We start from the raw sequence: 14,250 nt of genomic DNA, 5'->3' as shown, positions 1-14,250 counted from the left end.
ACCACACTTGCATCCCTGGGATGAAACCCACTTGATCATGGTATACTATCTCTTTGATATGTTTTTGTATTCAAATTTTATTGAGATTTTTTGCATCTATGTTCAATAGAGCTATTGGTCAGAAGTTTTCTTTTTTTGATGTATCTTTTCCTGGTTTTGGAAACAGGGTAATATTGGCTTTATAGAATGAGTTTGTAAGTGCTGCCTCTTTTTCTATTTCCTGGAGTAAATTGAAAAGCATTGGTATAGTTCTTCTTTAAAGGTCTTCTAGAACTTGGCCGTGTATCCACTGGGTCCTGGGCTTTTCTTGGTTGGTACATTTCTGGGATGGCATCTTCTATTTCCTTGCTTGAAATTGATCTGTTTAAATTGTGTGTATCATCCTGATTCAATTTGTGCAAATCATGTTTCTAGAAATTTGTCGATGCCTTCAATATTTTCTATTTCATTGTAGTACAAGTTTTTGAAATAATTTCTAATTCTCTTCTGAATTTCTGTAGTCTGTTGTGATATTTCCTTTTTCATTAAATATGTTAGTAATTTGAGTTTTCTCTTTCCTTCTCTTCATAAGCATGGCTAAGGGCCTGTCAGTTTTACTTATTTTTCAAAGAACCAACTTTTTGTTCTGTCAATTTTTTCAGTTTTTTTGTTTCAATTTCATTTATTTCAGTTATGATTTTAATTATTTCCTGTCTTCTACTGCTTGTGGTGTTAATTTGTTGTTCTTTTTCTAGGGCTTTGAAATTTAATGTTAAGTCATTTATTCATTGACTTTTTTCATCTTTTAAGCTACGAATTCCATGCAGGAATGAATGATGTAGAAGGTTTAAACACTACGAACCAATCTAACTTAGTTGATGTGAATATACTGGACTCTCAAACTGTGGAATGCACATTCTTTTAATTTTCCATGGAACTTCACCAATATGGAACATATGCTAGGCTGTAAAATAATAAGTTTTAAAAAGATTACTATATAGAATATGATGATAATGGAATAATAATAGTTTTAGATGATTTTCAATTATTGGAAAGTCAAGCAGTATCTTTTTACTCACTGTGTCAACAAAGAATTCAAAACAGAAATTAGATATTATTTCTAGTGGTAATTAAACACAAAATATCAGTGTATTTGAGATTTTGTTAAATGTTTAGAGGGAAATTTGTAGCTTTAAATGCTTATATTCAAAAATAAAGATCTAATATCATATGCACTTTGTTCATGTGAACTCTTAGTGTTGCTGAACAATATTGATATAATTTCTTAGTTTTGTTATTCTTATCAGAGTGCTTATTTCATATCTTCTCCTTAATCCTGTACTACCCCACACTGATGGCCACTCTGCTTATTTTATTGGTAAAACAAAAGCAATCAGGAAATCTTGACATCTGTGTTTTGACATATCAACCCACTATGAGGGCTGTGTACTGGTGTATCCTCTCACCCTCCTTTAATGATAAATTGTTCCTACTCCTATCCAAACCATCTCTTCCACTTGAGCACTGGATCCCACACCCTTGTGCTCACTCTAGGACTACATTTACCTTCCTTCCTTCTTCTCTGCATCTTCCCCCAACCCCCACTTATGTATATCCTTCCTATTAAATATAACATGCAGGGGAATCTCCCAGCTTAAACCGCAGATTGTCCTCTCCCTGTTGCCCTATTTCTTGCTTCCTTTCACAGCAATAGTCCTTCAAAAAACTATTTATTTCTCGAATATCTCTGCTTTCATTATTGTCGTTGTCCCAGTTAAAGTTTTATCCTTCCCATTCTTTTGAAACTGTGCTTGTCAACATTATCAGTGCCCTTCAAGTTGCTGACTCTAGCGATCAATTGCAGTCCTATAACTTAATCTGTTAGTAGCATTGGACTATTGATAACTTCCTGCCTTTGAAGAGACATTTTTCATCTGGCTTCTGAACTACCTCACTTTGCTGTTCTTTGTGCCTTACAGCTATTTGATATTACTTTCTTTTGTTGATCTTCCCAACCCCTGTAAGTTGATGTGCTCCAGAGGTCAGTCATGGAAATTCCTCTCTGCCTGTTCCCATTCAACTAGGCAAGCTCTTCGAGTGTCATGGCTTGAAATACCATCTTTATGCTATGACTTCCAAATGTACGTGTTCATTTCTGATCTCTCCCCTAGACTTCAAACTCACGTATACAGCTACCCATTTGATAGCATCTTGGATTTCTAATGGGCATCTCAGATTCAACTTGTCTAAAACTAAATTTATCTTTCTTTTTCTTTCCTTTTCCCCAACCCCTCTGTCTTAGCAAATGAGCACTCTACCAGTTGCTTTTGGATTGTCTCTTCTGTCTCTTAGAACAGGTATCCAATCCAAAAGCAAATGAGATCAGTTATATTCAAAATATTTGTCAATCTGTACACCTGCTGCCTGTCTCACTGCTACTATTCTAGTCTAAGTCACCATCACCTCTCACCTGCTAGTCAGGATCCTCCCAGATGGTCTCTTTACTCCCACTGTAGTCACCCACCCCTCAAAGGGGAGGGCATTTATTTTTCTTCTCCACCACTCACTGGCTTCCAGCCACATTGGCCTCCGTGATATTGCTCACACATACCAAGCATGTTTCTGTCTTCTGCCTGGAAGATTCTTCCCCTGTATACTCCTATAGAATATCTTCTACCACTCTCTAGTCTCCTACTGTTTTCTTCAGGGTGTTTTGTTATCAGCTGTCACATTATCTGTTTAATTGTCTGTTTCTCCCAACTGTAATATGTGCTTCATGGGACTTTGACTGTGTTCACTGCTGTGTTTCTTCAGTCCACTGATATAATGCCTCTCATATAGTGTGTGCTTGATGAATGTTTGCTGAATAACTGAGTATGTTTAATAACCAGTGTTCATTAGCTTCTTATAAAATGCTTAGAAAGAATATTGTTGAAATCCATGCAACATTTTTATGTGGGGGTAATTGGAACATAGATTTCTCAAGCTGGAAACAAGTTCATATGGTATGAATAAGTCCAGAATTGTAACCTTTGCCAGTAATGAATGAGTAAGTTACATTTCCCTCAGTATGGTTGCTAATTCAATCCAGAATTTTTTTAGTTTAACTATTAATGGACTTGCCATTGAAAGAGTGAGTTAGGATTCTGCTTTTAAAATCTGTCGCTGTTTGCAAAACTGAAGACTATAATTGCAACACTTTATTCTTGTTCATCAAAAAATGCAATTCCTTTCATTTCCTTCCTCTTAGTCACTTGTCAGCTTTCAGCAGCTGGCAAAATATTAATTATACAAGTGTTTAATTTCTGTGTTTCTCTATAAATCAAGAGCTTCCAAGTGGAACTATAGTATCAATTGCTTGCTTTTCAAATAGAGCTATGCATTGATAGGAGAGGGCACATGTTACTTATCCTTTTCTGCTTATATAGCATCTAGCAGAGAGTACAGAGAGTTTTTCTCAATAATAGTCACAATGCTTTGCAAATGTTGCTATAACTTTTGCAAGAGGCTGTGACATACACTCCCATCTTTTTGGAGATCTATGTTCTCCCTCTAAATTAGACTTCTGTGTAGTTAAAGGGGAAAGGACAGGAGATTGTGAGATTGCACTGAAATATATATGTATATATTTATATAAAATATGTAATGAATTATGAATTGTCAAGTAGGAAAACAAAAATTAGTTTCACCTGACTATGCCACATATTCAGAAATAAAGAACTAACCATTGGATACGAAAGCATTTGGAACATGTGCTCATCTGCAAGGCACCCAGCATTTACCAAGAGAGTGTTATAAAACAGCAGTTCTGAAAGATGTGACTAGGTGTTTCTAAGCCAGGTCACTTTGAAAGCATGGTATGCTAGAATCCTCTTGCAGATTCCCAGCACATACACATATTAGCCTGTTAAAGATTTTGAGATGTCCTAAGGGATAGGAACATGTTTAATCTGTTTAGCTCAGCATTTTCCAAACTTCAAGCAGAGAACATTAGCTGGCTGTGTACTTGTTAACAAGAAGACACTGGTTTAGATCACTGTTTTTGCTCAGTGACAGAGAGTTTTTTGCTCGGCAAAAGCAATATAGAGGTCAATATCTTAACTAATGCCCTCAAAGAGCTTAGGGAAATAAAGACTAGAGTTATGAGAGTCATGGGATTGAGGTAGGATTAGAGTATTGTGAGAGCCCAGAGAGGACATCTATTCTTGCAGACCCTAGTCTGTATCCTGAAGGGTCAGTTTTAAATTAACTGGGTGATGACTCAGTCAATGCATTTTTATTCATATATTCCAAAATATTTTCTGAAAACCTACAATCAAGGTGTGCTGTAGCCACAGGGGATTGATAGAGCAGTGCACAAAACTGAGGAGAATTCTTGTCTTCGTGGATCATATGTTTTAGTGGGGAAGACAGATGATAAATTGTGAGAACACATAAAAGTACCATACTTGATTGCATGGTAATAAGCACTAAAGAGAAAACTCCAGCAGTGAGGAGATGAGGGAGGGGTGTGATGATGTATGTGATGAGGTGATACAGTTAGCTAGGGTTGCTAAAAAGTCTCACTTAGAAGGTGACATTTGAACATACAGCTGGATGAAGTGAGAGAGCTAAACAGAAATGATCTGGGCAGAAGGAATAGGAAATGCAAAAGACTGGGGAGAAGGAGAACACTGGCATGTCTGAGAAGCAGCGAGGAAGCCAGTGTATGGGCATGGAATGTGTGCGCAAAGGGGTATGGGAGATGAGGCCAGGAGAGTAAGTGGGGCCAGATCATGGAGAACTGTATGTCATTTCCTGGTCTTTGGCTTCTAATCTAAGTGAGATTGCAAGGAACAGAAGGGACTTAAGAATGCAGAAAAGAACCAGGATCTAACTTAAGGTTAATAAGATAACTCTGCTGCTCTATAGGAAGTGATCTGAAGGGGGCATGTATCTGGGTGAATAATGGGAAGTGAATTCCTTGGCAGTAAGTGATATCCAGGGGAAAGGTGAGTGTGACTTGGATCAGGGTGGGATTCAGCAAGGTGGTGCATGATGTTCAGGTTCTGGGTCTATTATGCAAAAGTATGCTTGGGGAGGGTTTGCTGGAGAGTCAACAGATGGGAGAGAACAAGATGAGTCAAGGATGACCCCTAAGGCTGTGGCATGAGTAACAAGAAGGATGCACTTGTCACTTTTCAAGCATAGAAGATGATGAAAGGAGCAGGCTTGGGAAGGAAAATGAGGAATTCTGTTCTGGAACATGAGTTTGGATTGTTCATTAGACACCCAGGTGATGTTGTTCAGTAGAAGTGTAATATATGAGTATGCCTTTCAGGTGGAGTGCACCTTGAAATAGAAGTGAGGAGTTATAAGCACTGAGAGAGTATTTGAAGCCACTAGACTGGATTAGATGCCCAAGCGAATGTTGACAGGAAAGGGAGGAGATTGAAATATTTGACATGGAGATCTATTTTTGTCAGTAGTTTTTTTTCCATATTTTTTGGTAGTTGTAGATGGACATAATGCCTTTATTTTATTTGTTTATTTTTATGTGGTGCTGAGGATCGAACCTAGTGCCTCATGCATGCTAGTCAAGTGCTCTGCCACTGAGCTATAGCCCCCCGCCCCTGTCAATAGTTTTTAAGAGCAAACTTCTTGGAAATATTGAAACACTAGGTTTAAGCACAAATAACTTTTTTTTCTTTTGCCAAATAGCAAAAAGAATTTCTATTAAATAAAAGTAAACCCCCAAGATCCTGAGCCATTGGTTTATATGAAGAAGTTTCTAGTCTGGGCAGGGGACGAAGCTGAGGAGGAGCCAACAGGTAGGATTTAGGTGTGAGGCAGGCAAGTGAGCAGACTTGGCAAAGGGGGACATGGCAACCTTTGGACCAGATAAGGCCCAGAGTTGGCCCTTGACTTAAAAAGGAAGTGGTCTTCTGAGGCAGGAGAACGGTTTAATAGAGTGGTAGGGCAAAAATGCCAGGAAGAATGGGGAAAGGGACTTGGATAGAATATAAGCCACTCAGTATCATCTGGCAAGTCCTATGACCAAATTTCTGCTTGATATTTGTTCTATCAATACAACATTGTTCTTGCAGTCCCTAAACCCACTTGCTTCCTCCCACCATATCTGTGCCTTTTGTGCAAGCCCCCTTGTCAACTACCTTCACTCTCTTTCTTAAACTAATCACTAGCATTACAGTGCATACAGTGGCAGCCCAAAATCTAAGCACTTTACCTGCTTTTTCTTTTCTTACAAATCTGCTGTGATTTTAGTCATCTTAAAAATAACTGGAATCTCTCTCACCACCTTATACCCTACTATCACTAAATAAACAAGAGCTGGGGTTGTAGCTCATTGGTGAAGTGCTTGCCTAGCATGTGAGAGGCATTGGCTTTGATCCTCAGCACCACGTTAAAAAAAAAAGAAATAAAAAACATAATGTTTGGGTTGTTATTTGGAATCTTTACTGCAGAAAAAATAGAGAAAGAGGCTGTTAACAGTTCAGAGTAAAGAGGGGAAGAGAGGTTTGTTTCAGTGTAGAATCCTTAATTTTTATGATTTTCTTCTGAAACTTTTAAATTTTTCATCTAAAAAAATTTTTTAGTTGTCAATGGACCTTTATTTTATTTATTTATACACGGTGTTGAGAATCAAACCCAGGGCCTCACACATGCTAGGCAAGCGCTCTACCACTGAGCCACAACCCCAGCCCAAATTTTCATTTTTAATAGTGATAAAATATGCGTAACTCAAAATTTACCATCTTAATCATTTTTAGGTGTACACTTCAATACTGTGGGAATGTTGAAATTGTGCAGTAGATCTTGAGAATTTTTTTATCTTGTGGAAGAACTGAACTCTGATCCCATTAAACAACTCCCATTCCCTTCTTTCCCCAACCCCTAGCAAGTACCATTCTACTTTCTGTTTGTAAGAATTTAACTTCTCTAAGTAATTCATCTCAGTAAAATCACAGTATTTATCGTTTTGTGACTATTTCCCTTGTTATCAAGGTTCATCCATGTTGAATCATGTGTCAGAATTTCTACCTTTTGAGTGCTGAATATTTCATTTGTTTATACTTTCACCTGTTGATGGTCATATGGGTTGCTTCCACCTCTTGGTTGTTGTGACTAACACTTCAATGAACCTAAGTGTACAAGTATTTCTCAAGTCCCTGTTTTCACTTGTTTTGGACATGTACCCAGAACTGAAATTGCTGGATCATACTGGTATTCTATGTTTAATTCTTTGAGGATCTGCCATATTCTTTTGTATTTTGTGTCCAAGGAGATTCAGTGAAGTAAATGATAAAAGCATAGATCTAAAAGTTAGTAGACCATGATTTTGTTTCATCTGCTTTTGCCACTTGCCAGTCAAGAGATTTAGAAAGATTAGTTTTCTGATCCTCAGTTTAATTACCTGGAAAATGAAAAACAGTAATTCCCTGATAGCCTCTGGGCCTCACTCATTTACTTGTTGAAGGGGTATGTGTGTCGGAAGCCTTGCTCTAGGACTGGGCTGCAACATTGAGCAGACAGACAAGGTTCTTGCTCTCTGGAAGTTCACAGTCTGATGGATTTTAGCAATGAGAACAGAAACTGGCTATGAGAGTGCTCAGTAAACTGTAAATCACCAAGAAAATATTAGTGTTATGCTTGCTCCATTGAAGTTTTCTTCTGGAATGTTTGGGTTGTTATTTGAGCAATAAATTGATGGAAAAAGAAAATAAAAAGAAATAATAGGTATCTCTGTCATAGAAGTTAAGTCCTTACATGAAATAGGCAGATATTAAACATTTGTTGAATGTGTAAAGGAAGGTATTGGGATTTGGAAATTCAGTGTAAGAGGATCTAAATTTTATGTCTCTTTGTTAAATCTTTGGAAATATTAAATCCATTTTAAGAAAAGTTGGGAGTTATATCTAGCACTCAAAGGAACATAGAGTTGACCATACAGAAAAATATTAACTCAAAATTCAAAATACTGATTTTGAGAGAGTGTAAAATCACACATCACTGTCTCTAGATTTCCAAATATAAATTAGAAGAACTTAATGCCATTGTAAAGAGCCAACCAGGGCTGGGGTTATAGCTTAGTAGTGCAACACTGCCTAGCATGTGAGAGGCACTGAGTTTGGTCCCAGCAAGCACCACATAAAAAATAAGATAAAGGCATTGTGTCCATCTAAATACAACAGGATCAAATATCTAATGATTCTCATTGTGAATGAGGTAAATTTAAGGTCAAATATGATTTATTGAATTATTTTGAGGGGTAAAAGGGAAGTTTAGATCCTGAAATTGTATTTATACTTAAAACATACTAAATGAGAATTTTTTTCTTCCTTAAAGAAGTCACATTTAGCAGGACACAACTTGAGTGATCACTCAGGCAGTGATGAAGAATCTGTATTATCTATTTTAGAATTCTGCCACTTTTCATCAACTTTTCAATTATATAAATATCTAATAAATTCCAAAAGTTCTAAGGCCGTGGACTGTGATACTTCATTTTTACACTCATTTGCACAGGACCCTGGGTGTTGACACTAATAAGCACTGGTGTGGCTGTGCGGGGGCAGCTCAACAGCTCCTTAGCAGATGGCTTTCTCAGTTTCTTCTCCTCTACAGGCAAACATGCTGAAGACATATTTGGTGAGTTGTTTAATGAGGCTAACAACTTCTACATCAGAGCAAATTCTCTTCAAGACAGAATTGATCGCCTTGCTGTCAAAGTTACCCAACTGGATTCCACAGTCAAAGAGGGTAAATAATTGCATGAAAGCAGTGAGCTAGAAGTGATGTTGACAAGATGGTAGTAATTAATTGCAGTGTAATTACTGCTTTTTCCTTGAGGTAGCATGTTGACATTTCATCTCATCGTTTCCTAGAAGAATAGTGAGGAAAACCCTACAACATTGGGTTAATTAGTGATGAAAAGATTCATATCTTGTTTATCTCATACACCATGCATTTGTTATTTTATATATATAAAGGGTTCTTCAAATATATTCAGTAGTAGAAGTCCTAATATAGGTTAATGGTAGTTATTTTGAAAATATATTCTTGCCTAAAACAGAACCATCCAAAGAGATAGTCCAACCAAGAGGGAGGGTCATAGGTCTATCATGCCAAAGAGCAAAACCTTTAGCCTAATTGTTATGGTTGATGCTTATGAATAATCTTGGTGATTCTGCCAATTTAAAAAATGTTATTAATCTCAGAAATAGCAGTTACCAAAGGCCTTTAAGCTCAGGTTTTAAAATAACATTAACCAAACACTATGTAAGTTAACTGAAAATGATTGTGATTATATTTCATTTTGATTATATTTCCTAAAATTGTGGCAGTTGAAATAAAATTTAGACCATCAGTAATTCCATTTTAAAAATTTCATTTTCTGTATTTTTTGAATGAAAGACTGAGATTAGACTGGAATAAATTTGCTAAAAAATTGCAAGATACACCATTCATATTTGCTTTGAGAAAAACATTCAAGTTATGAATTAATTTTAGAATTTCTAAATTATTTTAGAATTTCTCTCATTGTTTTAAAATGATCCCAGCATTTGATTTTTGTATTATACCTATTTATAGTAGTATCAATAAAAATAAGCTGTAAATTAAAAAAAACATAGTTTATTTGTGAAATTTATCCCTCATTATTTTAAAAAGTATATTTGTTCATGCTCAAGGGTAAAATTAAATTAGTATCAATATCCATTATGAATGTTCTGACTTTTCCAACAATAGGAAGCTAAAAACATGCTCTTTTAAATCAGAGTTTTGAATTTTATTTTCTAATTAAGAATAAAAAATTAGGGCTGGAGTTATGGCTCAGTGGTAGAGTGCTTGCCTAGAATGTGTGAGGTACTGGGTTCAATTCTCAGCATCTCATATAAATAAGTAAATAAAATAAAGGTCTATCAACAACTAATAAAAAATATTTAAAAAAAAAATTTAAATGGCATTTTTGTCAGTTGAGATAAGGAATTCATAACATCTTAAATCTATTATTCAGTTTTAAAATTGATAGCACAGGTGATTGTTTTTTTTTAATTTAGCTCCAGCCCAGCACAGGTGATTTTTAATATTCAACTTTATTAGATTTTTATGTTGGCTTTTTGAATTGAAATGATTATGATAAACTTTATGCTGGAAAAGGTTAATCTCTAGATGAAATTTTATGACATTTTATAGTATGTGTCATGTCTTTACAATCCCTTTTCAATTAATATTTTACCTTATTATTTTCCTTGATATGGATATGAGAGTGGAAGAGATATTTGACTGAAATATAGGAAATATAGCTCACCTTTTTTTTTTTCTCGGGGGTGAAGGCTGGAAGATGTTGTGTCACATAACAACCTGAATTAGTTTCAGTGGCCAAGCTGGTGGGTTAATAGGACCAGTGTACTCTCCACAAAAAGTTTATATCAAGGTCAGATGAGTGAACAAATAAAATGTAAATGCTGTACAGACACAAGAAAGAAATATATCTAGCACTGATATTTTGACTCCTTTGTATAGTTTTTGTTTCATAAGTCAAGCTACTCAGTTTCTAGGACTTTATGTTAAGAAACTTTTGTTGTCTTTCCTTAATGTCAGTGTTGTAAAAGCTTAATGTGTTATTTACATTTGTGCGATTTTTGCACAAGTATAAGGTATTATACTAAACTACTATTAACTGAGGTTTTCCCCTAGGATGCCGAAATCTATGTATTTACATGCCTTTTATACTCATAACTATATTCCCATGTGGTTTCTGAGAAGGACTGTTTAAAGAATCTGAAGCTCTACTACTTAGGTCCAGTGAAAAATTTGATCTCTACAGAGGAAGAAAAGCCATAATTTGACCATATTTTAGAGAAAACTGTTACCTTTAAGCGAGGAGGGACGGTTATTTTCTTTAAGCATGGTTTTAAATGAACAATTAAAAAAAACATCATTTGGTTACTGCAGGAGATGTTTACTATAGTGGGTCAATTGATACTTATTCCTAAATTGTTAAAAATTTTATAAAATTATATATATATATATATATATATATAATATATCCTTATATAATTTAACATGGGGGACTTTTCTCTAAACAGTGTCACTACAGGACATCAACATGAAAAAAGCTTTCAAAAGTTCTACAGATCAAGATCAGCAGGTGGTTTCAAAGAACAGCATTCCTAATCCTGTTGCTGACATTTACAACCAGAGTGATAAACCTCCACCTCTGAAATCCTGACACCTTACAGGTATGGCTTCCCACATCCTCAAAGTGTTTTTAGTCATTGTGGATGGAGAGTTAGACAGTGTTGGAAACACACTATGTACTGGATGTATCCTGGATAGCTCATTTGGGTTAAAAGAATTCTTTCAAACTTTCAAAACAATAATGCTCTTGAAATTAGTCCCTGGTGCTAGATTACTAAAGTTCTGGTATTTCAGGATACATATCACTTACCAGGAGAAGTTTGAACTCTGATTTTAACTCTTAGACTTGGATCTTTTAAGTGGAAGTGAGCATTTTATATAATGGCTTTATGTGTGATTATCTTGTTGTTACTTATGTTCAAAGCCACTTCAAAAGCAGCAGCACAGTTTATTTATAATGCAGCAAAATATCTGTCTCAGTGCTTTAGCACTGCAGAGACATTTATTATTAATTCAGAAAAATGTATTCTACAGTGTTAGGGGTTTTTAAGGGTGAAAATAGAGTCACAAAATTAACTTTCCATTATTGTTAAAATGGTAAGATACATTGTAAGAACCAAATTTCTAAGAAAAAGGACAGAAAAATTTTAAAGGCTTTTTCCTCTGTCCTCCATCTTTGTTCCCTGTATTAGTCAGCTTTTTATTGTAGTGACTAAAATACTTGATAAGAACAAGTTAGAGGAGGAAAGACTTATTTCGGCTCATGGTTTCAGAGGTTTGAGTCCATGATCAGCCTTCCATTTTGTTGGACCTGAAGTGAGGCAGAGGATTGTGGTGGATGGGCATGGCCAAGGAATGCTGCTCAGTTCATGGATACCAGGAAGCAAAGAGAGAAAGGAAGGGACTGGGGGGAAGATAAAACCTTTTAGGGCACACCCACAATGACCTGCTTCCTCCAACCAGGTACCACCTCCCAAAAGTTCATTTAACCATCAGTGGATTAGTGCACCTATGTGATCAGACCCCTCATGATCCAGTCAGTTCTCAAAAACCCCACCTCGGAATAGTGCTATATTGGAAACACAAGACACTGGATTCTGGATTCAAACTACAACACTCTCCTCTTTGGAAGCCACTTATTTCACCTCTGCCCAGCACAGATTGTGGAAATCAGTGGCCCTAGAGTCAGTGCTGCCAGCTGATGCTCCCACAGGGCCTTGGAGAATACTGTGTGTTCTTTGTGTCACTGCCTTGACATTCCTGCCTGCAGGGCCCTCCTCAGGGAGAGCTTAGCGTTTCCCCAGTCTCATTTTCCATCCTTTCTGGGATCAACAAGGCTTGGAGATACCTTTTATCACAGCTCTATCAGGATAGGGCAGTTGAAACTGAGTCCCTTTTTTCCTGCATGGACAGAAAAGATTCTCTCAAAACAAATGTAAGAGTTCCCTATAAACTGATGGGAGATGAGCAGGATTCCCCCCTAAGAAGTTTGTATAAAAATGGAACAAGTGTGCTTGCTGGAGGTTATAGGGCACAAATTTTAAAAATATATGATACATATGAATAAAAGCATGGTAATCCTGGTGTATTGGTCAACTTTTGCATTCCTGTGACCAAAAGACTGGACAGGAAAAACTTAAGTGGAGGAAATGTTTACTTTGGCTCATGATTTCTGATTTTTAATCCATGGTCAGCCAACTGCATAGCTCTGGGCCCAAGATGAAGCAGAATATAATGGCATAACAACATGGTGAAGGGACATGGAAACCAGGAAAGAGAGAGAACTGTACTCACCAAGGACAAAATATAAACTCCAAAGGTACACTCCCAGTGACCTACATCTTCCAGTCACACCCTACTTGTCTACAGTTACTGTCTATTTAATCCATTCCAATGGATTAATCCACGATTAGGTTATGTCTTCCATAACCCTAAATATTCTTGCATTGTTGCACACATGAGCTTTTGGGGGACACCTGATATCTAAACCATCACACCTAGTATTTTTGTGACTGCTTTCATTTTTAAATTTTTTTTTGTAGTTAAGATGGGACGAATGCCTTTATTTGTTTATTTTTATGTGGTGCTAAGTATCAAACCAAGGCCTCACACATACCAGGCAAGTCCTCTTCCACTGAGCTATAACCCCAGCCCCTTGTGACTGCTTTCATTTGATAAATGTTTTTCCAGGACAATTTCAGTTTTATTTAGCACTGGCAGCCCCACTATAAACACTGTAGTGTGAGGGCTTGCTTATTAGAATTCTCCTACCTGATATTATTAAGGAAGCTCACTAAAAATTTTGTGTTAAAGAAAATAATCCAGAATATCCAGTGAACCACATGTATTTGACTAATCAAGATCATGATTAAATATTTGTAGTGATTTAAATTTTAATTGCATAAAATGATTTTATATATTATAATGTACATAAAATACATAATGTGTACATATTCAGTCTTTTGGAAAATAAAGCATGTCTTTGGTTTTTTAATAATGTGTTTTAAGATTAGCAGTGGCAGCCCAAATCTACTTTTCATTCATAATTGAGATACATAAAACATAAAATTACGCATTTGAACTTAAATGTATCACTGTGACATGATGAAGTGTGGTTAGATGATGATAAACATTAGACATATCTGCTTTTAGTCTTAAGTCAGGATTGGCATTTGTTTACTTCATTGAGCTTCTATCTTCATTAGAGTATTAACTGCATTTTTAAAAGCAAGAATATGCATTTTAGACATCTTTAACTTTGCAGCAAGTTCCTGAGTTTTCCTATAATTCTATATTCAAGGCCTTAGTGTCTTAGGGAACCAAATTTGCTTTTTCACAATTATGTTACTAATAAAATCTCTATCATACAAGCTGCTTACAAATTTGGAAACTAGAAGAAAGGAAGGGTGTTAAATAATCCAAGGTTAAAGTATATATAGAAAGAGTTGCACTGGTTTGTTAGTGATCTTCAGACACAGTGACTAGAATAGCCATGGTAGGAATATGGGCCTTAGCATTTTATAGTGAGAAGCCTGCAAGAGATGACATAGCAGGAACTTTAAGGATAGACCTTTTCCCTTTTTTCTTCCTGTGTTAGCTTTCTTTTCTTGGGCATAAGCTGTTTCCTGT

At 36.1% G+C, this 14,250-nt stretch overlaps 1 pseudogene across 1 annotated transcript in view; it reads left to right on the top strand.

Annotated features, from left to right (window-relative positions):
- Positions 1-14,250, top strand: part of LOC144365010 (actin-binding protein WASF3-like) — a 54,854-nt pseudogene that overhangs the window by 22,048 nt on the left and 18,556 nt on the right. Inside the window, exons 2-3 of the transcript XR_013423266.1 lie at positions 8,605-8,628; positions 11,070-11,222. The product of XR_013423266.1 is annotated as an actin-binding protein WASF3-like (transcript). The remainder of the gene's footprint in view (positions 1-8,604; positions 8,629-11,069; positions 11,223-14,250) is intronic.

The sequence above is a fragment of the Ictidomys tridecemlineatus genome, chromosome 6 (genome assembly GCF_052094955.1).
Source record: "Ictidomys tridecemlineatus isolate mIctTri1 chromosome 6, mIctTri1.hap1, whole genome shotgun sequence".
Lineage (NCBI taxonomy): Eukaryota > Metazoa > Chordata > Mammalia > Rodentia > Sciuridae > Ictidomys > Ictidomys tridecemlineatus.
The sequence above is the reverse complement of the archived record's forward strand: the minus strand, read 5'-3'. Positions and strand labels throughout refer to the sequence as shown.